General features: G+C 33.5%; 1 protein-coding gene and 1 pseudogene across 2 annotated transcripts in view; one reads left to right on the forward strand and one right to left on the reverse strand.

Moving 5' to 3' along the window:
• The window catches only part of CCSER1 (coiled-coil serine rich protein 1), a 1,304,443-nt gene that overhangs the window by 325,364 nt on the left and 955,937 nt on the right, over positions 1 to 23,142 (forward strand). The window lies entirely within an intron of this gene.
• On the reverse strand, positions 12,583 to 12,710 carry LOC130850590 (U6 spliceosomal RNA; annotated as a pseudogene).

Here is a 23,142-nt window from a genome sequence, read left to right on the forward strand (position 1 = left end):
AGAGAAGATGATTTGGGGAAACACAGAAGATGAAAAGCCTGAGCTATATTGTCATCATGAGGTACCTTAATCCCCTGCTCTCTGACAACATATCATAGCTGGGGTAATAATGGTAGTTGTTGCAGTATCTCTAAGAATTCACAGAGCCAGCAAGACCAGAGCTAAGATACAGTGAGCAAGAAGAGCCCCTGGGCCCTACAGTGCTGAGGGAAAGTAGACAAGGAGTCATGGTCACCTTAGCAGCAGGGTGTTGGTCCAGACCAGCAGTGACCAGATGAACAAGGGAAATTGATGAGGGAGTGGAGGCCTGGAACCACTCAGGTTTGAGAATCAAATCCTAAAGCTATTCAGTACAAGGAGGTCAAAGAAATGAGGACAGAACAGTAAAGAGACTGGGAAGGAATAGCCAGTGAGGGAGAAGAAAAATCCGATGTTCTAGAAGTGAAGCAGGAAAGTGTTTCTAACATGAGAGAGCATAGGCATACCTCAGAGATATTGCGGTTTCAATTCCGGACCATAGTAATAAAGCAACTATTGCAATAAAGTGAGTCACATAATTTTTTGGTTCCCCAGTGCACATAAAGGTTATGTTTACATTATACTGTAGTCTATTGTATGCATTAGCATTATGCATAAAAAAACAATGTACATACCTTAACTAAAGATATTTTATTACTGAAAAATGCTAACCATCATTTGACAATGTAATTAGGGTTGCCACAAACCCTTAATTTATAAAAAATGCCATATTTGGGTAGCACAATAAAGTAAAACACAGTAAAATGAGGTCTACCTGTAGTCATCTGTGTCAAATGTCGCTGAAAAGTAGAGCAAGATGAAGATTGAAGTCATTAGTAACTCTTAACAAGAGCAATTTCAATGATGTGGTGAAGATTGATGTGCTATTATAGAATGGGCTTAGAGAGAATGGACCAAGAGGAATTGGAGTTTGTGAGTGTGAGAAACTCTTTCAACCAGTTTTGTTGTAAAGCAGAATAGAAAAATAGGGCAGTAGATTGAGGGAGAATTGGGGTAAATGGATTTTTTTAAAGATGGGAGATTATAGCAGCCTGTTCGGATGCTGCTGCAAGTAATAAAATGAAAGGAGAAAAAAAGTGATGCTATTGGGGAGAGAAAGAAAATAATTACCTAGAGAGTTCTTTGAATAGGTTAATGGGAAGGGAATCTAGTTCACTGATGGAGGGGATGGTCTAACATGAAAGAGCCCACAGTTTATCCTTAGGACAAAGAGGAAAGCAAATAAATGGGAACATATGCTCACAGTGTAAATATTTGTGGAAGTTTTCTGCTGTTGTTTGCTTACTTTATTTTCTCAGTGAAATAGGAAGCAAGATCATCATCTGAGAGTGAGGATGAGCAAGGGAGTATTGAAGGTTTGAGAAGAGAGAAGAAATGAATGTAGTGATCTAGGGTCCAATGGGTATGTGGTCACAGGTCATTTTTAAAAATTCACTTTCATTATCCTCTTTCTTACAGTGTTCTTCCCTAAAAGTGATCTGCCTTAGATAGGAGATAATATATAGGTTTTTATTTCTCATCTCTCCTTTCATTTCCTCCACTGCATATCTCCCACCCTTTCTGGATCTCCTGGGTGGCTAAAAACCGAAAGAAAAATTTTAAATGTTATCATTTGAGTTTTAAAAGTTAATGATTCTAACATCTAAATAACAATCCCTTTTGCAAATCAAATGGTTTCCAAATTATTTGGTTTTATAAAAATTGAAGGACCTAATCAACTTAGCAAGTGTTAGATAATTAATAATTGCATTTGGTGATGTATCATTATGTAATTTTTGGCGTTCTTGGTTCAATAAACTGACAGACACTCCTATAACAAATCTCTTTCCATTCCCGTCTATTTATCTATTCTTATATCTATAAGAAGGATATGAGGAATAGAAATTGCATTGAACTCAGGCTAATTTTAGCAATATCAATCTATTGATACACATACTAATCAGAAAAACAAGATCAGAAAAAACAAAATCCCAAAATGCCTTTATATTTTATACTGTAATTTCATCCAATAAAATGATAAATTTATACTTGATAATTACTATTCAAGGTTTGGAATATATTTTTCTGTGTTGATTAAATGTAGACTAATAATTGTAATAAGTCAAAGTAGCAGAAGAAGTTAATAATTAAATATTTGTGGTCACAAAAATACTTTGTATACATAAAGCATGTTTTGTTTTAGACAAATAACATACATTTATTGTTTGTCAGAAATTATATAATTTGCAACTATTTTAATTTATGATAAAGGTATAAAATTTCATCTTAGAAAATGGTAGGGGTCTAGGATTTTTCAAAACTGTTTTAGAAGGCTCACAAGCAACACAGTTTGTGGATAACTGATAGAGAGTGACAGAACCCATGCACTAGAGAAGTAAAGTTGCCAGACAACATAAAAAACTCATTTGCTATTAGATAGCAGGAAAGTGAAGGAAGGTCACTCAGCATGGTTTTATGTTTTTCTTCCATTATGTTCAGTTGCATAGATGCCAGCATGCAGTGGAAATAGCACTGTATTTTACCAGGGTTGTTTGGCCAAAGGAATTGAGGATGTGTGCAAAAAAATGATTTGGTGATGAACTGTGGTATTTATGCAGGGTAAAAAGGCAGGTAAGAAATACTGAAAAAGCTGATTTTATCAACGATTGATCACTCTTCTCAGGGTGGAAAAATTATTGCAACCTGAGTGTTGACAGATAATGAGTTTTTGAAGTTTGGAAAGTCTGAAATTGCAGTTTTGGATGAATTTCAGTAATTATTAAAGACAAGGTTCAGGTTTAACTGATTTTATTTTATTTTGTCATTTTCTCCCCGCTAGAACTCAAGATCTTATTAGAGGCAGGGATTTGTTTTTAATCCCCTCTCCCCAACCTGATATTCCTAGTGTCGATAGCATTATCTGATAGACTGAGAGAAGCTGAACAATAAATCTTTGTTGAATAGATGAATGAAAAGTGCGTGACGACAGGAAAGAATGACTGAGATCAGGTGGATGAAAAGATCATCTGATTTTAGTTAAGTTTAAAATTTGTTGAAAGTCTTATGTGTTTAAATTAAATAGGAAATGACAGCATTGATATAACGAACCCACGTCTCCGACGCAATTCTGTATAAAATCGCTTGAAGGGTAGCAGAGTGTGGACTGTTTGGATGTGACATCATTCAATTAGTAGAAATGAAATAATTCCTAATCCGTCTTATTCAAAGGAAAGTTGAAAAATATTCTTGGTAGTAACTAAGATTAGTATAGGAATAGACATATAAGTATTTGAAGAATTGGTTAATGTTAGGGTTTGAGTGTATATAGCATATTGAAAATTCTATAATCCCTTAATGAAAAGTGCTACTGGTATAAATATTATTGAGAAACAATCTAATTTAAAACTAAGTGATGGTATCAGGATTTGGATAGTTATTGTGTCAATTTGAAATAATTATTTCTTCACCTAAGTAGATAAATATTGTTTGTGAGAATTAGGCTGGTGATGAAAGCATATATAATAATTTAGATCATTTTTCTAGATATTAGAGGTGGTTACTATCATTGATAAGATTAGCATGAATTGTGATATTAATATAGAAGAGGCGAATAGATTTATCACTTTTATTTGGAGTTGAACAGACTTTTTGTTTCCTAAGACCAATGGATTACTTCCAAAAGTTTGAAAAAACAAACATGGATTCAAGAACGAGAGAGGTATAGGAGAGAATTTGAATAAATCAGGAAACAAAATCTTCAAAGAATGAGGTGTGAGAGGCATGGTAGATGATTGCAAAGATGAGGGGCAAGTGTTGTGTATTTGAGGACATGAAATTTAAAACTGGGAATGGCTATAAGAAGTAGGATGGAGAATAATCCAAAAAGAACAAAAGGAGTAAGAAGGATACTATGCTGCCTGGATGCCCAGGAAAAATAGGGGTATGGGAAAGAAAGCAGCTGTCATTTGAGAAAGTTGTAGAAGAAACTGTGATTTCGAGAGGCAGATTTCAGTTAGAGCTAATAGAGAAGACAATTTACAAAAGAGAAGGTAATTTGCTAATAACTGATTGTAATTTCAAAGGAAAGCATGAAAGGATTTTATGCGTTAGATAGCAACTTGGGACTTGTTAAATAATGGATTCTTTATAGTTATCACCATCTTGAATTTGATGGGACTAATTTGCTGCAAGAATGATGGACTAAGTGACATTTTCTAGTGAAATTTTATATTATATTTTCAGTGATTAAATATCAATTTGATAAAGACATGGCCTTGATTTTTGTTGTATTTTAGATGGAATCAATCGTGTTATTTTCAGTAGTGTATTGATTTTAATAACTGGACTACAGATAGAATGATATGATATACTTCAGTTAACATTTTTAATGGGTTATAGTTACAAAATGATATGAGGATATGGTTCAGAAAATATCTTAAACCTTTGTAATCATATGACTGCATATACATAAACATAAATATATGATTATATATTATAGTTAGATGAATATATAATTCTTGGTTAGTTTCTGCGGTTTTATAAATGTATCCATAGAAGAAAAGAGGCAAATAAAAAGTATATTTTTTTAAAATTTCAGGTTTATGCAATTATATTTAAAATCTTTGTAGATCATAGTATTTGGTAAAACCATAGTTAGATTTTCTGCCTCATGAATAGTTTGTGTTGCTTGGCTTGTGATGCCCCGCAATTTTTATACACCCCATATAATGAATCACTAAGATTTTCTTAATAAATTTAAATATTTTGAGAGCTGTGTTTACCTTTGTTTTATGTATAATCAGACCACCACTGGTTTAGCGGTAGTCTACTGATGATGAAATTATTTTATATATACCTTTCTTCTCTTACTCAATTGAGAACTCTTCTTAGACTTTGAATTTTCATTGTGTCTTCTTTAGTCTTCTGTAATGTGTTCACCATAAAATAATAACGATAATTACAATAATACTTATACACATCACTTATCAATTCCAGGCCCATAAATCTAATCACTTTAACAGATGTTAACTTACTCAAGTCTTACAACAAATGAATGTGGTAGGATCTGTTGTTATCCCCTTTAAACAAACAGGAAGAAAACTGAGTTCAGAGAGGGTAACTTGGTTAAGATCACAAAATATAGCAGAATTCGAATTCAAACCCAGAAGCCAGGCTTTTAACTGCAACACTTTATTGTCTCTTTAAGGTACATAGCTAATAGTTTGTACTCAGCAGTGGTAACAGAGCAGTTATTGAATTGATCTTTTCTTTCAGTAAGTATTTAACAAGTGCCTACCATACCAAGCACTCTGTTTTCTAGTTAATAAAACTGAAATGGCTCCTCCCTTCATAGAGCCTAGAGTCAAGTGATAATGCTACAAACATTAACTTGGATAATTGCAAATTGTGCCAAAAGCAAAAAGAATTGTAAGATACAAAAAGTATTATATGATACTATAAAAATAGGACTCTTTTTGGACTATGTGGACAGACCCTTTTTGAAGAAATGATATATAAGCTAAGACTTGAATTGTGGTGAGGAGCCAGCCAGGTGATTAGTGAAGGAAGAATTCCAGGTAGAAGAAACAGTATATGAGAAGGTCAGGATTCCTGGAACTAAGAGGTACCCTTATTTTGTGTATCACTTGGGTCTAAACAGGAAACACATGGCACACTAAAACTTAGGATACTTCAGTGGGGTTTTTTTTTTTAAAGAGACAAATTGCAAAGGTATAGACTGGATATAGGGGTCAGTTAAGGAATGCTGTAACAACTTGGGGTGAACAGTAGTGGAGCTATTACTACCCCAAGACCAAAAGGGGGAAACAAAATTGCTGGAAGTAGGCAGGAGAGGATCATGTAGGGCAGAGCTCTTTATGAGATCAGTGACCTTCAGTCAAGGGAGGTAGCCAGCTAGAGCAAATCCAAAGGGAGGGTTCCTGATCACACTTCACCTCCTGCCCTCCAGTCGCCTAACAGAGCTGGCTTTCCATTGCCTGCACACTATCAAAGGAAAGGGTATAGGAGCCTATTGATTATCCCATTCAGTTCAGCCTTCCAAGGCAGAGAGTACAGGAAAAATGGTGGAGAGAGGTTTTGCATATTCATCAGCCTTTATGGCAACTAAATGATCATGCCATGTATTTAGGTCATATTATAGAATTTGCATTTTATCTTGGGCAAAATGGGGAGCCTTTGAAATGGGGAGCTTTTGCTTTGAAATGGTAAGCAGATTACTGTTAAATATTCTGGGAACAGTCTCCAATGTTGGGGGTGGTGCAGACTTTTACACACCAACTGGCAAGTCTTTGACACTGCCTGAGTGTCCCATCGTTCAACTCAATTCTGACACTGTGTACCTAGAGAGAGCATCAGATCCCACAGGTTAAGAGCTGAGTCCTGTAAGGCTGTCACCCTCACCACTTTAGATGCCTGTTCCAAGTCTAGGTTGTCACCTGTGCTTCTGACCAACCAGCTATAGATCAGAGGTTCCAGTGACCCCTTCCTTGGGTTTAATTAATTTGCTAGAGTGGCTCACAGAACTCAGAGAAACATTTTACTTACTAGACTACCAGTTTATTATAACATATAAATCAAGAACAGCCAGATGGAATTGATACTTAGGGCAAGATGTGGGGGAAAAGGCACGGAGCTTCCATGCCCTCTCCGAATGCATGACTCTTCTCCAATCTCCACAGGCTCACCAACCCAAGAAACTCTCCAAACCTGGTCCTTTGGTTTTATTACATAGGCATGCTTGATAAGTCATTTGCAGTTGTTGTTTGGACTCAATCTCAGTCCTTCGCCAGTTGCGTGAAGGGACAGAAAGTTCCAACACTCTAATTACAGGGTTGGTTCAACTGGCAACCAGCCCCCATCTTTAGGTTACCTAGGGGCTTTCCAAAAGTCACCTCATTAGCATAACAAAAGACACCGTTTTTTGGTGTCACCACTTAGGAAATTCCAAGGGTTTTAGGAGATATATGACAGAAAAGGGGGCACTTACCAGATGTATATTTCTTATTATAAATCACAATATCACAGTTGTGATCAGATTTGCATTTGAAAAAAAAAAAACTTCCTGGCTGTTAAAGTGGCCTGTTGGCAGACTGCAGGTGGGAGAATGTGTAGGGAGGCAGAGATGCGGGATTTTAAGGGGCAAGAGCAAAAGGGAGGTGAATGAAACAAACTTCTTTGGTAATCCATATTTGGTGGCTCTAATTAGTGTGGTTGCAGATCTTTTTTGAGGGTATAATTAATAGGACTTGATAATAGTTTGGATGAATATTTGAGCTAAAGTGTCACAATGACTTTCACGTATTGTGTATCGGACTTGTATAACTGGGTAGCTGCTGGTGCCATGAACTGCAGTAGGAAAAATTATTTTATCAACAGAATGACACAGGGATAGTAACCAAAATTTTAGTTTTAAACATAAAATATTCAAGTGGAAGTTTCACAAGTTGAATATACAAGTTTAAATCAATCTGGTCAAGATACATACATTTGGGAGTCCTCTACAAATAGACTTACAGCTATGATATGATGATATTTTAAAAATGAGTGTATTGAGGGACCAAGGCTCCGGAGACAGAATGAAGCCCTATAAAACTTGGCTATTTAGAGGAGGCGTGTTAGATCTTAGAGAGGGAGCCAGCAAGGAATCCATAAGTTAGCACTAAGCTAACACTTTTATGGAAGTTATCCCACTTAGATTATAATAATTTTATGAAGCAGGTATATTATAAATGAGAATCTGAGAATCAGATTAATCAACTTGGCTATAAGGTAGCTTTGGTTTTTGCCTCACTCCAAAACTAATGCTTTTTACATGACACCAGGCAGTCTATCATAAATGATAAATGCTTGTTAAAGTGAATTCAACATTTTTCTTAGGACAGTGATAGACTCAAGGAAAAATATGAATGAGGGAAGTAGTTTTAAGTACCACTTAATTTATATATCACCTTGTGATATATAAACAAAACTATAAGTAACTAAACTTCTTGTTTTCCCTGATGATATGGTTTTCTATCTCTTAAATGGGATTAACTAATGCAGCTAAAACATACTTTAAGATAGATTTTGTCGAAGAGTTGCCACAAATTTGGTTTTACTATCTAATGGGTAGAAAATTAATTTAGTCCCTAAGATAGATTTATGAAGAGTTTTGATACTTATTTCCAACTCATTCCTATTAACTGAGCTTGTAATTTATTAATAAAGACTAGAGAATAGGTGTTTGAAATGTACAGTTGAAAATAAGCATTGACATTTAAACCTCATCACATAAAAATATGAAACCCATTATTTTCTGTTAGGATACTAACAATAGAGCTTTAAACATCTTCAGTAATGACTGCAGTTTCATAATCAGTCCATTAACCATGAGATAACTGTCATGAACTCAAATAAGTGTCCATAATGATCAGTAAGTACTTCCATTGAGACATCCATATATACTTGGGAGGAGGAGGTACATTTCAATTTGTAATAACACAGTGACTGAAATAAGTCCTGAGTAGGAAATACTGATGAACACGTGGCTTTGTCTTGATTTGAGGTGTTAGGATAGAAACTCATCTTTTTTTTTTTTAATTTATTTTATTGAAGTGTAGTTGATTTACAATGTGTTAATTTCTACTGTACAGCAAAGTGATTCAGTTATACACAAATATATATATGTGTATATATGTATATATTCTTTATCATATTCTTTTCTACTATGGTTTATCACAGGATACTGAACATAGTTCTCAGTGCTATACAGTAGAAACTTGTTGCTTATCCATTTTTATTTATCCATTCTATACATAATAGTTTGTATCTGCTAATCCCAAACTCCCACTCCATCCCTCCCCCCATCCTCTCCCCCTTGGCAACCACAAGTCTGTTCTCTAGGTCTGTGAGTCTGTTTCTGTTTTGTAAATAAATTCATTTGTGTCATATTTTAGATTCCACATATAAATGATATCATATGGTATTTGTCTCTCTTTCTGACTTACTTCACTTAGTATGATAATCTTTAAGTCCATCCATGTTGCTACAGATGGCATTTTTGCATTCTTTTTTAAGGCTGAGTAGTATTCCATTATATATACGTAACATATCTTCTTTGTCCATTCATCTGTTGATGGACATTTAGATCGTGTCCATGTATTGGCTATTAATAGTGCTGCAGTAAACATCAGGATGCATGCGTCTTTTCAAATTGCGGTTTTCTCTGGATATATGCCCAGGTGTGGGATTGTAGGATCATATGGCAACTCTATTTTCATTTTTTTGAGGAAGCTCCCTACTGTTCTCCATAGTGGCTGTACCAATTTACATTCCCACCAACAGTGTAGGAGGGTTCCCTTTTCTCCACATCCTCCCTAACATTTGTTATTTATAGACTTTTTAGCGATGGCCATTCTGACTGGGAAACTTTCATCTTAAACTTTTCATAGTTTGTAACATTCCTAGATATTATATTTTTACTATATGAAAATCACTTATACATTTTAATATTATATTTACATTGTAAGCTTATAGAGGGTAAAAATGTATATTAGGGCATATAAATAGGATGCATTTCTATTTGCCAGCATATGGTATTAGGTCAAACACATGTACATAGCAGACAATATTTGAGCTATAAAAGAAGAAATTTGTTTCCATTGAGTACCACATCTTTGTACTAAGTGAGAATGATCGGTAGAATTATTTTTTTGAAATATTTGCTTGGAGGCATGTATAGCATGTATACTTTAAATTTGTGGTAAAAGCATTTTTATCTACTCATTTTAAAATTTACAGTAATTTTTTTTCTTGAATTGAAATTACACATTGGAGATAGCTTCTACAATCTCTGTTCACTCATTCTACCTTCTATGTGCCAGCCAATCTTCTAGCTCTTGATAATACAGCTTTGAAAAAAAAACAAACAGAATCTTCACTTTCATGAGGCTTATAGCAAATCAAGGATGGTAAATAAAAGAAGTAAAAAAGTACCTTTTAAAGTTGCTGTTATTGTTCTAATGTAATTATAAAATTTATTCAGGAAAAATATGATATAGTTAATGAACAATAGGTTATGTTAAGCGGTCTAATAATTCAGAATTTAGAAATCGATCATGTTGACATAAGTTGAAACTTGACCTGTATAATGTATAATCCCCAAAACAGTTATTTAGAGAAGAAAGAATGAGAACAGTGAGATGTTTCCAAAGTGGTGCCAATTAATTAATGAGATACTTTCAATGGGATGTTAATACATTATAGTCTGAAATCTATAAAGAATTACAAATTTCTTATTTCTAAATAAAGTTGATTTTACCAAATAACATTGAAAAAAATTATCTAACTCCTCTAAGTGGTAATTATGATGCTTAATGTTATTAGTTTGGGTTTTACCAGAATCAGACTTAAAATGTTGGTTTTGGTAGTCACATGCTATTGACAGCACTTTTATCAAACCATAGCAGACATTGAGAAGTTATAACTCTTGGACTAATGCTTTGGAACCAAATGATAATTTACATTTCATTAATGTTTACTTATTTCAGAACATCTCTTTTCTACCAATGACAGATGGATCCAGGAAAAATTAAAATCATCTTAAAGCTTATGCTGTTTAAAAACTAGATTTTCTTTGAAGTGAAAACTATACATTGATTTGTTTAAAAATGTGTGGTACAGTGGTGGTGGCCTGAACTTTGAAATATCATACCTTCTTGGATATGAATTTGTGTACCAGCACTTATTAATTGTGTAAACATCTCAAAGCTGCATTTTTCCCTTATGTAAGATAAGATATTAATACTGCTTATGTCATAGGTTAAGGTGGAAAAAATGGATCGTTTTCCATATGGAATTTATTTTAATGAATTAGTTTCAGATTATATTATATAAGTAGCATGGTATCTTGTGTAACCTAAAAGGGTTAGGTATATTAATGTCATCAGAGCCTTAGTCAATTGGTTCTCAGTTGGTTTTCTGACATTTTGATTAAGTATTACAGTTCCAGCTTTTTGCTCCCTTCTGTCCGGAACTCCAAGGTCCTTCAGGACCATGTCTTGTTTATGGTGGAATTTCTAACATTCCGTATATTTCCTCTTACATATGAATGAATTAATAAGACATTTATCAAATTTAACAACATAAAAAAAAACTCTCTCTTAAAGGTGGATCAAATGTATCATCATCTTTAATGGAGGGTACTGGTGTACTATATCTTAAAAGAACAGTTGAGCACAAAGGAAGGAAGAAATAAATGGTCTGAAAGCAGTGTTTATTCAAATAGGTAAATAAAAAATGTATAATTAAGCTTTTACTTATTGGTGGAAGGAGGAATATGAAACATTAAAGCTAGTTTTAGCGTAATTACTTATAATTATTGACTTTTTAAAAATCTGAAAAGCACTCTAGAAATTAATTCTTTTCACTTTATAGACTTAACCCAGATTAAAAATGCAAGTTCAGTTTACTCTCTGATTCTCTTTGCTTTTAGCAGAAGAGAATTATTTTATTCTCCTAAAGTTCTAATCTATTGCTATCAGTATCTACCATATATTAAATTTACACTTACACCACTAACAGACTTTAAACCTTCCTGAATAAAATAATCCATGTCCTAATAAACTAGTAACAAAAAAGGAGTGACAAAAGGGCCAATTGTGAGGAATATGCTTGTGATAATGCTTGTGTTTTCTAGTTAAAGCAGTGTAAATCATTGAGCGTTAAGAATTTACAAAACAAACATAGTGAAAAAGGGAATTTGGCACAATTCATGTGATTGAAGAGTACATATTTACATGAATTTTCACCTTTGTTGTTGACCACCTGCAAGCTTTTTACCCTCAAGAACAGGATAAGCCCTCTGAAACATTACTGTCTGCTAGCAAGCACTATGTATGAATGGGTTATTGCAGCAAGGGAAATGAAATGGTAACTATAAAACTAAATTGTGGTCATGAAAAGCAAGTAGATGGAAACTCTTTCCTCTCTGCAGGTTAGAGATAGACACACTGCAGGATTCATTTTCTTTAGAATGAGCAGTCTTTTCTTTTTTTGAATATAGTGAAAAAAAAAGAAACCCATTGACTTATTTTCTTTATGTTCTCTTTTGCAAGTATTATTTTTCTTTTCACAGATGAGTTTTGGGCCTTTCTGAAATAGAATTCATTAATTTAAGCCTAAGAGAATATTGACCAAGATAGTATTTGAAATGGAAATCACTTCTTATTTCTTAAAATTTTCTCCTATTCAGAATGTGAGGCCAAGCTGATCAATTACTCCTTTTCAGTCTTTTTCATTGACCCCCCTTTCCCATTTTATTCCTTAAATGTTAATTATCTATTCTTTGGCTTCTCTCTAAACAGTCTTCCTGGGTTACCTTCAGAGCCTTATTTCCAGTTTCCTACATGTTCCAACCTGAATTAATTTCTGCTCACTTCCATGTTGTTGTTCTTGCTACTATATTCCCAACTGTAGTAAGGTCATCATCATACCAATCCCCTACGCTAAAAAACCTCGATGTAGTACAGGTCTCCTTTTTTTTTCTCTTTTTCTTTTTTTTTCAAAAAAAATATGGAACGCTTCACGAATTTGCATATCATCCTTGCTCAGGGGCCATGCACAGGTCTCCTTAACTCCCACACCTTAGCCTATAAATCTTTTGCTACCAAATACTATACATTCTATTATAGAATTTCTCTTCTAATCAGAGCTTTTATATACTACAGCTTTTGGTCATCCATTCATCATTTTCCTCCCGTATTATAGAACAATCACATAATCCTGCCACTTTTCTCAACCAGTACAGATGATGAGTTTGGTATCAGGTATCTACTGAAATCCAGTTTGGCTCTGTTATTCTTCTGCTAAACTATCTCCACATGGCTCTACAAATCATAGTTTCAAGTCTAAACCTAAACCCCACTGCATTTCTCAGGGTAAACCTGAACTTTCTCTCTGGCCTTTTTCTGTGACCATTCCTTACCAGGGACACCATATCCTATGTTCCTGTACAGTAATTTTACCCCATTTTCTGAGTCTGCCATCTCAGGGTCTTTGCCCATGCTTTTCCAGAAGGAAATGCTTTTACTTCGTAAATGCCTAGTGAACTCCTATACAGTCTCCAACACCTAACATAAATATCACCTCTTCTGTGAAGACTTTCCTCAGATTCCTCGTCTTGTATGTTCTATTACAGAACGTAACACATATAATTTGTGTTTATTATTAATGCTCTTTTACAAGAAAATAGTTTCTGATGATAGGAATAATGTTTTTATATTCTCTATGCATAATATAATGCCTCTTTCAAGGTAGGCATCACTTAAATATGAATTGAATGATTGTGTTCTATTATTGCCTTAAAATAAGTCCCTTAGTTGGAGTGGTTTATAAGCTCTGTGATATTATTGTCTGCCTATTTTAACATATTCTAATTTTAAATCCTATAATCATTTAGCCCTCACCTTTAGCTTTATTCCTGCTCTAAGCTCTAAAGCCAACCTGTCATTAGATTAGGAACATTATAAAGAACTCTAAGTTAGCAATATATTGGTTTTGGTTTGATAATGGCAGAATCTAATCATTATTTACTGCTGTTGTAAGCTAGGTACTTTATTAAATATTTTAAGTGCTTACCCAATAATTCTTACAAGTGTACTATGAAAGAGCCAATATGTTCATTTTTCTACTTAAGAAAATGAGAAATTGAGTAAATGGTTCAAGTTTATATACCAGTAACTGACATAGCTGGGAATCACACTCATATCAGTCTGATAACAAAGGTGCCAATATTATAGACAGTTTAGCACCGATTTAAAATTGTTTCTGGTCCTATTGTGACTCACACATAATTGAATTAACGTGGCTCTTGCTTTCTTTCTGGTAACCAGCTTTTACTCTATTTTTTGGTGATCCTCTTATAAGTAAAATTTATTAGTTGGTAAATAAAGGATGGCATTTCTACACCTTCCCGTACATGCAATAAATATAACTACATATGTACAAGTGATTATTTACAGAAGTGTCTTAATTTAACAGAAATAGCATAGAATTTGAGAATGTATTTATTGCTTTTATCATTTTTGGTAATATTTGGAAGTAAAATAGAAAGACTATCCAAACTCTGGGATTTAGAAACTTTAAGTTCCAGACCTGGTTTTACTGCTACTAGCAGTTTTACCTTGGCTCAGTCAATTTCATCATCTGGAAGGATGTATTTGTGATTTTCCAAATCCTAAATTATGATAGATCCAGAAAGTCTGAAACCTTTCCAAAAGTTTGTAGAAGAACCAAGAAGAAAGGAATATCTGAAAAATCACAATGGAATGCCAACAGTAATCATTATAGCCATCGTGATGAAATCCATGCTGTATACAGTATAAAGCTAAAGATTCCAGTATCTGAATAGCATGGCTTGTGTTCAAGCAGTTGAAAACCTACGTGGAGAGATAGGACTAATTTTTAAGATACACCTAATAGTTTGTAATATTGTATGTAATGTTTTGAGGTAAGAGCTCAATAGGGCCTGGTGAAAAAAGCATTTCTTTATGAGGGTAGGGGAAGGACATTTTAGGCTGGGCCAAAAAAGGAAAAAATACAGGGAATAAGTAAACCAGTTTTTATCCTTTTGCCTGAATTTCTTAAAGATAGGACAATTTTTTTTTTATAAAGATACCTTAGGAAATTGATTAGAATTAAACTTCATAGAGGGAAACAACATATCTTTATACTGATAAGGAAAAGTACAGGCCTATTTTCCAGGGAGATAGAGTTTAAGTATCACCACAGCAAGCTGCCACGTTGGTGTTCAGTGGTTAGCCAAGGGGGAAATAGCTGGAGCAGAGCCAGTGGAAAAACAGTGGGATGTAGCTTCCCAAACACAAGCACCGTGTTTCTAATTCTTGCGTTCTGTAGTGTGAAGTTTGAAATTTTCATTGCTACAAAAATCAAACTAATGAAATTCAGCTTTCTTTTTTGTCCTCACATACTCTTGTTCTGATAACACTTTTAATTCTCTAATTTTGTCACTCTTTTTCTTTTCGATTAAACAAAGATAACTAAAAATATTAGAGTATCTAGTTGTAGTGACAGAAAAGAGAGTTGAAAGCAAAAAAAATATGAAATTTAATTTCATCATATAAGATCATGCAAATGAATGAAAGATTCTACAGTAAGAACATTCCTATTTGAAATGCTAGGCAGTTAATAGTAAAATACTGTTTTTAAAATTTAGATATCTTTCTTATTCTTGAACACTATATGTATGTATTTAATTTGCAAATATTTTATAGCCAGACAAGAAGATCAAAATATTTAACATTAATTATCAAGATCAAAATTAATCTTCCAGAAACAAAGTGCACCGTTAAACATGCTAGGTCTATTAATTTAAATTCTCTTCAGGAAGAGGAAAAGCCAAAATAATTGTGTGTATGTGTTTTATTTTATTTCAAAAACCAAAAGTGAAAGAAATATTCAATTTTCTTTACTAAAATGTATGTGAGCTCCTTTTATGTAAAGCTCATACAAGGTAGGAAGAAATCATTTTTATTAAAAATTAAGCAAATTGCATCACAGGCAAAAAAGAAAAAAACTAGGTTTCAAAGTTAAATTAAAAATATAGTTAAAAATTAATAAATGATATAGTTTTTGCTGTTTTCTGATGGTTCAAAATATTGACTTCCTAGTATCTTTTCCAATGAAATAGTGATCAAATTCTGAAAATATTTTTCTTGAAAAGATAGTTAAATGCCTTGGGAAATATTTTCATATGCGAATCCTGTCTTTTTAAAAAGTTGATCTTTGTAAATTTAGATTTTTTTTTTTAAAAGGCCCCCAAAGCTCTTAGAAGCAAACAATTGATTTTAGGAATTATAGGTACTGTTATCAGTAATGTATAATGTTCATCACAACTTAAACCAAAAAGAAAAAAAATGCTTTCAAAGCATAATTTTATGGTGTTTCTGACCTACACCAAAGTGAGTGTTATATTTTTCTTGAAGTAACCTAAAATTTATGTCTACATTTCAAATTTTACAAGGGTAAGTCAAAAATTATCTGTACTCTGGCTGTAGAACTTATTTTAATTAACTTTTAGAAAAGACAAATACATCATTTTTCAACATAATCTCCTTGCTTTTCAATACACTTTGTCCATCTGTCAACAAGCTTTCATATTCCCTCAAAAAATGTTTTGGGCTGAGCTGCAAGCCATGAATGCACTGCTGTCTTCACTTCTTCATCAGAGGTGAATCTTCATCTTCGTAGGGCTGCTTTCAGGGGACCAAACAGGTGAAACTCTGGTGGAGCAAGATTGGGAATATAGGTGACTTTTTCATGACAATACACTTTCTCGCTACTGTGCACAAAGTCTTCGATAAATAAAGGGACCAGGTACACCCTCAGAGCACAAAAAAAATATCACTGCAGGCTGCTCTTCTTTCATGCAAATCACAAGTGGGGCATCCTTTTTTGTTTGCACTGCAGTTACAAATGAACTGATGTAACACGTTCACATCTGCACAGCGGTGACTGGGGAGACAGCCTTGAACAGAAAGTGCTGATAAGACAGTGAGGCCAACAGAAGTTTTAATATAGCTGGAGTGCGGATAATTTTTGACTCACTCTCGTACAAGCCTACCATTTTTGCTTTTTGTACCCTCTGTCTTAAATCATTACCTAACAATATTTACTTTTCATGTTCATGGCACCTACATTATTACATAGCAAGATATAATTAGATACACAGTTAACCCTTGAAGAATGCAGGGGTTAGGGGCACTGACCTCCTCACAGTTCATAACTCTACATTGGGTTCTCAGTATTTGTGGTTCTATAGCTGTGGATTCATCCAACAGTGGATCACACAGTACTACAGTATTTATCGAAAAAAATCCAAGTATAATAAACTCATGCACTTCAAACCTGTATTAAAGGTCAGCTGTAATTTAAACTCTTTCAGTGTTTTAGTTAAGAGGCCTACTTAGTATTTTTTGAAACTTCTTTTGAGAGTTTTTCAGATACTAATTTTCTCATTTCTTTAAAGCTATCTGATAGCTGCCTTTAATAAAAACATAATCTTCCTGTATACATTAAGAGTGTACACGTAATACAATTTCCATTAACACAAGGAGGAGAAAAATGCTGCTTTTACCGCTTCCCAGATTCTCTCTTTACTTCTAACTTACGCTCTGATGCTGTTGTACTGGGTTTGGTTTGCCAAGCAAAATAGCTGCCTTAACCATTCTTGGTGTATTATTTAAGGAAAAAAAAGAAAAAAGCACACAGGTTTTGAAGTCAACTGGGTTTGTTCACAGCTCTTTCACTTTATAGCTCAAAGACCTAAAGCACTTTTTTAACTGCCATGAGTCTCAGCTTCCTACCTTATACGTAGGTAATGTAAGGCTCTTTGTTAGAATTAAATTGGACAATTAATAAAGAAATATTATGCCAGTACACCTTGTATATAATAATTCTTATTAAATGTTATTCAATGTTATGTATTACAGTAATATTTATCAATTTTGTCATAAGTTAGAACAGTCTTTTATGAGCACAGTTTTTCCCTCCACAGAAATTGGGGCTCATTGATATAATGGAGTTTATATTAGCTAAAATTAAGTCAAAGCTAGAATGATGAATACAAACAATTTCTTAAAAGTATATAATTTAAATCACCAAAGTAAAAGACTTATTTAATAAAATTGGCTCTTATTTATATATATTTTATATATGATATATCCTGAATTCTACATAGTTTGCATAAATTGCTGAATTTTAAAAATTTTTGGCTGTTGTATTTCAGTAAATTTATAATATTGTTTAAGTAGAAATAAATATATTTGTATATATAATAGTTTTTAAAGCTTTACATAAAATATACAAGTCAGAAGGAACACATCCTATTCTCCACTTGTTTCTTTATCACTATATTAAATCTCTTTGCTGACAGCATAGGGGAAATTATAATGATTTAAAGAGTGAATCTTTATCAGTATTTGACAGAGAGGGAAAATGATGATAACATGCAAACAGTAATTTATAACAAAATTTAACTTGAAAGTGGCAGTTGCTCAGTATTTGATTTATACATTTATTCTAGGCAGTAGAATAGACTTCCACAGTCCATTGGGTCTCTGTTTAAGCTGGCTATTGAAATATGAAAATATAACTTTTGGGTGTATAATGACTATAGAAATGCAGATGAGAAAATATTTATGTGGCGTTTTTTTTTCCTTCTGCCCTTACTTGCTTTAAAGGTAGTCCATGATTTTTGGTATTGACTTATTAAATTGTCATTTGATTTTTTTATATTCAGTAATTGACACCAAGTTTCTCTTTGCTGCTTTATATCCCACCGCCCACGCCGAAATGTCTTTACTACCAAAAATTTGAATAAAACACAAAACAAATATAACCCAGATACCCAACTAGTAAAGAGCATTCTTGATTTTTTGTTGCCATGCCTTGATGGAGTCAGTTTGATTTAGAACTTTGGCTTTAGCAGGGCAGTTTTGGAAATTTGATTTTTTCCATGAATTACTCATGGATATTTCTTGGTTAGAATTAATTTACTCCAACAAATGTATGAGAACTTATCACTTCATTTATGTTCAGTAACTTTAGCTGAAGAGATGCTATTTAGTTCTGCTATATTCTTTCCACTGTAAGAGTAAATTTGTCTGTCAGGCATACTAATATGTTCTATTTGTGCAATGATTTTTTTTTTTCAGTTACCTGAGAAAAGTAAATTTGCTTGAAATTTCACCTATGCATCTAAATGTTGCGAAATAGAACTCATGCATCCTAAATGGAGTATAGTGAAATTCTGAAGGCATATTAGGTCACCTTGTCTGCTTTTACTAATATATAGTTGTTTTTTAACGAGGGTGAGTCAAAAATTATCTGCACTCTGGTTATATTAAAACTTCTGTTGGCTGCAGTGTCTTATCAATGCTTTCTGTTCAAAGCTGCTGTCTCCCTCGTCATTGCTGTGCAGGTGTGAACGTGTTACATCAGTTCATTGGTAACTGCGGTCTGGGAAAAAATGGGTGCCCCACTTGTGATTTGCACGAAAGAAGAGCAGTGTGCAGTGATTCTTTTTGTGTGGTCTGAGGGTGTACCTGGTCCCTTTATTTATCAAAGACTTTGTGCGCAGCATGGAGAAAATGTTTTGTCCCAAAGAAGTGTGTATGAATGGATAGAGAAATTTAAGGAAGGTCATACAAGTGTTAGCCATCAAGAAGGACCCAGATGCCCGTCCACGTCCACGGCTAATGACAACATTGAACATACACGTGAAATGATTCTGTCCAGTAGACCAGTGACAGTGGATTATGTGGCAAATTATTTGCAAATCAGCCATGGTTCTGCCTATGAAATAATCCACGACAGACTTAGGTTTCGAAAAGTTGGTGCTGAAGCTAAACTTCGGATTAAACACAGAGGACTGCTATCCAGGGGTGCTGTGATCTTGCATGACAATGCACATCTGCACACTTCTGCCGACACTGTCAACACTGCAGAAACTTCATTTTGAGGTGTTAAGGCATCCTCCCTATAGTCCTGATCTTGTTCCATTGGACTTTCAGCTGTTTGGTCCCCTGACAGCAGCCCTATGAGGACGAAGACTCACTTCTCATGAAGTGAAGACAGCGGTGTATTCTGGCTCGCAGCTCAGCCCAAAACATTTTTTAATGAGGGAATATGAAAGCTTGTTGAGAGATGGATGAAATATATTGAAAAGCAGGGAGATTATATCAAAAAATGATGTATTTGTCTTTTCTAAAAGTTAATTAAGTTCTACAGCCAGAGTGCGGATAATTTTTGACTCACCCTCATATGTTATATTTTCCATTGCTTTATTAAATGACTAGTGAAATGGGTCTTTGACGTATCCTTTGGGGAAGAACTTCATGAAGTAAGAGAAATGTTGAGTTTAAAGATGTTTTTGAGAGTAAAATTAAATTTACCTTTTTTGAAAGTTAAATGATTACCTTTTTTGAAAGTTATGCTCAGAGAGTTTATTACTCCAATACTTTCCATTTTACTCCACCTATAATCTAATTTTTTGAATGCAATTCAATTGCTTCTCCTTTTTAATATACTTTTGCAATATTTTAAAGTGTCAGACCTACATTTCTTATAATATATTTTTCAATATTTAGGTGGAGTTTTTCTTACAATCAGCAATAGAGACTCATATTTGTATCATGCCTAATCTCATATTGTCTTAATGGTTAAGAAAAGAATTTTAAGGTCTTTTTGTGGTGTACTTTTGTTCTCAACATAATGATTTGTATATTGGACTGTTAAACATTGTAGATGGATTCTGCTGTTTGATTCTAAAACATGTGATAAATTATTCTTGTCGATTAAATTAATATTTAATGAGCACCTTGTATAAGTCCCTCTCAGGCATGAAAAGAAAAAAGAATAATACATATAATCCTCTTTCTTTAAAATATTTTAGTCTAATAATTGCTAGATTGTAGATTGTAGTACATGCATCTAATATTTTTTGAGGGCAATTTGACATTGTACCCACTATGTTCAAATGTATTAGTTACCCGCTTTTGATGTTCCCTAAAAATGACTAAGACTCCCTTGTTATTTCTCTAATAGTTTAATGATTTAATTAAGAATAGTATATAGAAACCAGCTGTATTTATGGACAAGAAAATGAATATACTGTTCATTTTTGTCATTAGCAAGTTGTCAACATTTAGCAAAATATGAATACTATTGAAATATATCCAATTTTCTGAAAATGATAACATAAATCTTAATTACTTTTCAGCTCCTCTTTTAAGAGTTCTGGTATAACAATATTCCATGTTAGGTGTGTTTTATATTATTGAGCTTTTTGAAAACTCAGTAAAAAATAAAACAGTTCTTTAGATGTAGGCATGATACTACAAATTACCATGTGATGATCCACTTTTCTTTTACGGAACTTTGCTCTATTAAAGAAAGGAAAAAGGTACTTTTCTCTAAAGGCAATCAAGAGTTTACGTCAGCAGGGAGACCTCAGGAGGCCTGTTTAGAGTATACTCTAAATATCTATAAATATATACAGCGAAAGCTAGAACCTCCTGCATATAATTATATAATGATAAGTATATCTGTATCTGTCTACCTATATACACACACATACACACTCGCATACACACATGCACACACAATGGGGAAATACAGAACAGAATTTAATCGTCATCTGATTATATAGTCTTTTCTATAATTCTGCTAAAAAGATTAACCACTTATTAGTTTTCATAGACTATTGGTGTCAATGAAACTGTTCCCAAACAGTTTCTATCAAATGCTCCTATCAGAAGAAAAATTAAAATATTATTAAAAGCAAATATGTTGCTTACATCAGATAGATGATTGTCCTCAAAATAGGTGTATATAATTAACCTTAATTAGTAATTGGCTGAAACTTAGTCCTAGTTTAGTCCCTGTTTGCTTATTAGGCATGTAACATCTGTGAATTTTTTTATGTGAGTTGAAATCTTTTCAGAAAAAAATGTAGTCTTTCTTTTTTGTGTATGTGTTTTGTTTTGTTTTGTTTTTCTTTTTTCCCAAGGGTCTATAGTAGAAAAGGAAGAACATAGATCTGTAAAGGAAATGACATTTTCTAAGTACTCTTTTCTCCCTCCATAAACACATTCATTGTCAGTTTGTTAAATTGCCTTGCATTATAAAGACTTTAAAAATCTCAAAAATGGATATTTATGGAGTTACCTGGTGGTGCAGTGGTTAAGAATTCATCTGCCAGTGTAGGGGACACAGGTTCAATCCCTGGTCTGGGAAGATCCCACATGCCAGGGGGCAGCTAAGCCCCTGTGCCACAGCTACTGAGCCTCTGTGCTGCAGCTACTGAAGCCTGTGCACCTAGAACCTGTGCTCCAAAACGAGGTCACCTCAACGAGAAGGCCGCACACTACAATGAAGAGTAGCACCTGTTCACCACAACTAGAGAAAACCAACACAGAGCAACAAGGTCCCAAAGCAGACAAAAATAAAAATATAAATAAATAAATAAGTAAATCTTTAAAAAACAAACAACAAAAAAATAGATATTCACTTCCTTAGAGATTTCTTCATTGAGTTTAATAAAATCCTCAGTGGATTCTGTATTATGCAGTTTTCCTACTTCCTTTTTTTAAAAAAAAAAACTTCTTTAGTTTTGAAATTACAAGCTCTTACTCACCAGGTGTCTTTTTATTAGTTCATGTGGCTCTGAGCTTGATTATTTATATTTCAAGTCCATTTAACAAACTATTGTTTTTTACATCAGTAAGTATAGGGGAAATACCTTTATTGCACCTGTAAATGTGAATTATTTAAGGATAATTAGATGCTTGAATCATATTTAGAGTCAGAAGAGTCAGGATACACTGGCTGTTTTGGAGCTGAGAATGAGTTACTTAAAAATAGAAAGCAACTGGGTACCCAATATATGATATTGTTACATAGTGAAGGCTCTCTCCATACACAAACATACCTATATTTTTCCGGTTGAGTCTTTCACAAGTCAGCTTAGTTTTCTTATTAAATTTTACTCAAATAGGACTACGTAAGGACTCTATTAGCATGCCCAGTATGGATACATGCTTTCAACATTTTATATCGTTTGAATCAGAATGCATTGAAGTCACCCTTAGATTGAAATGGTCTTTACAATAAAGCAATATAAAACTAACTTTTTAGAACCTAGTTTTAAAAGAATACAAATATTTTTATTAGAATAAACAAAACATATTCTTGTGAGACCTTTTTAGGCAAACCTTATAATTAAGAGTAAATAATAGTGCAGATAAAAAAAATGTAATAATTTTATAAGTCAAAATTCAGCTAATTTATCTTATGTGAGCACTCAACCCCTTCAGTTAATCTCTGATCTTCCTAAGATCCTTTGAAGCAAAACTCTTTCAGAGCATTCACACTTTCCATTTTCTCACCCCATTTATTTCCCACCTATTTGATTCTCATATCTCTACATCCAGCAGGTGCATTTCAGTCTTTTTTTTACACAGACAGCATATTTTGAAGCAGTTACTCACATCTGCCATCCTAAACACCTTTTCTTTGGCTTCTATAATTCCATATTTTTCTCTTTAT

Source organism: Hippopotamus amphibius, chromosome 3 (genome assembly GCF_030028045.1).
Source record: "Hippopotamus amphibius kiboko isolate mHipAmp2 chromosome 3, mHipAmp2.hap2, whole genome shotgun sequence".
Taxonomy (NCBI): domain Eukaryota; kingdom Metazoa; phylum Chordata; class Mammalia; order Artiodactyla; family Hippopotamidae; genus Hippopotamus; species Hippopotamus amphibius.